We start from the raw sequence: 1597 nt of genomic DNA on the forward strand, positions 1-1597 counted from the left end.
CAGGATGGGAGTGTCAGAGACAGTGCAATTGGCACAGGACAGAGCAGAGTTTAGGGCTGTTGTACATAGGGTCGCTATGAGTCGCAAGCGACTTGACGGCACATAACAACAATTGTAAAAACTCATATTACATTTCAGAGACTGTTGGTAGAAATAAAAAGATGAAAGGCAATTTTCTAGTAAGGGCTCCGAAGGAAGTGAGGAGAATTATAAAGAAAGTCTCCACCATCTTGAAGACTATATATGGCATCAGTGATAGAATGTCGCTACAAGTGTACATATGAAGTGTGTTTCTGTTGTTTTGGTGAGGCTAAAAAGAAAAGTATGAAAATCTGATTGGCCAATGGAAGAAGGTACAGAGGCAAAGAACTTGTCTAGAGGTAGAACTTGTTTTTGATGACCTTGTATATTTGTCTTATGAAATTTCTAAGCAAGATCTTAACGAGGCCTCATAGTTTCTCCTTGCTGGTTATAAAAAAATACAAAAGGAAAGAGGCTCAAAATGATCTTTGTAACATTAAAATGGAGCTTTTTGAAAGTTCTAGAATTTGGAAAATTCTGTTGTACAAACTGAAGACACATATCTTATAATATTCACCAAGGATATGTCTACATTATTTTTGTTTAAAAAACATAAGCCCCAAAAAAAGAAATTCAAAAAATCATCATCATTCTCATCACTGTCATCATCTTCCAAAAAAAAAAAAACATAAGCCCATAACTGATGGATCTAACTAAATGCCATAGCAAAAAACCCATTGGCTTAAACTGAAGAGACAACAAAAGCAGAAGGTTGAGGATGGGGGCATGGTTTAATCATGGGTCACACAATTTGATGGGTGGAGAGAGGGATGCATAAAGGAAATGAGAAAGACCCACTGTGAAAAACAATGTATACTAAGAAAATTTTTAGAAGAAGAAGAAGAAAGAGGAGGAGGAAGAAGAGGAGGAGGAGGAGGAGGAGGAAGGCTGCTTTGGAATTCTACAAGTGCAGAACAGTCTTTGTCCTCCAAGAAAGGGACCATCCCTAGAGCAGTTCAGTGAGCAGCAGATGGGTTGTAATTAGCATGAGAATCAGAGTTTCCTAGGTCACACAAACTTGAAGCCTTGGTCTCTTGAGTTTTAAAGGGTGGAGACATGGTACCCCAGATCTCATAGGCTCTCATAGGATCCTGTACCCTATGATCTAGGATACCCTTGATCTCATAGGATCTAAGAGTCTTAAAAGGTGTGGATCTTGTCAACTTAGGGTCAGAGTGTGTGTGGAGCTGCCATTAAAGTGAGTCAAGAGAATAGGACAGCTTTCAAAAACTGAACGGGCAGGGTTTCAATGGCCAAGGGGCCGAAGAACAGGGCCTTGTGGGTCCAAGGAGGTGGTGCTATAAATAAATTTTACTAGGATAACAAGATTACTCAAAACCTAAGGAACATGATTGCCATCCCAATGAGCCTGGAAGACGGAACTGGAGCCTAAGGCTGAGAGACTTCTACCCAGAATCCAGAAAGGGTGATCAAAACCCAGAATTTGAAGTACAGAACCATTACATAGATGACCCTAGAGAATAGGGAATTCTTTTCAAGCCTTGAAAACTGTGAA

Source organism: Elephantulus edwardii, unplaced genomic scaffold (genome assembly GCF_000299155.1).
Source record: "Elephantulus edwardii isolate Elephantulus edwardi_28Jun2011 unplaced genomic scaffold, EleEdw1.0 scaffold00083, whole genome shotgun sequence".
Taxonomy (NCBI): domain Eukaryota; kingdom Metazoa; phylum Chordata; class Mammalia; order Macroscelidea; family Macroscelididae; genus Elephantulus; species Elephantulus edwardii.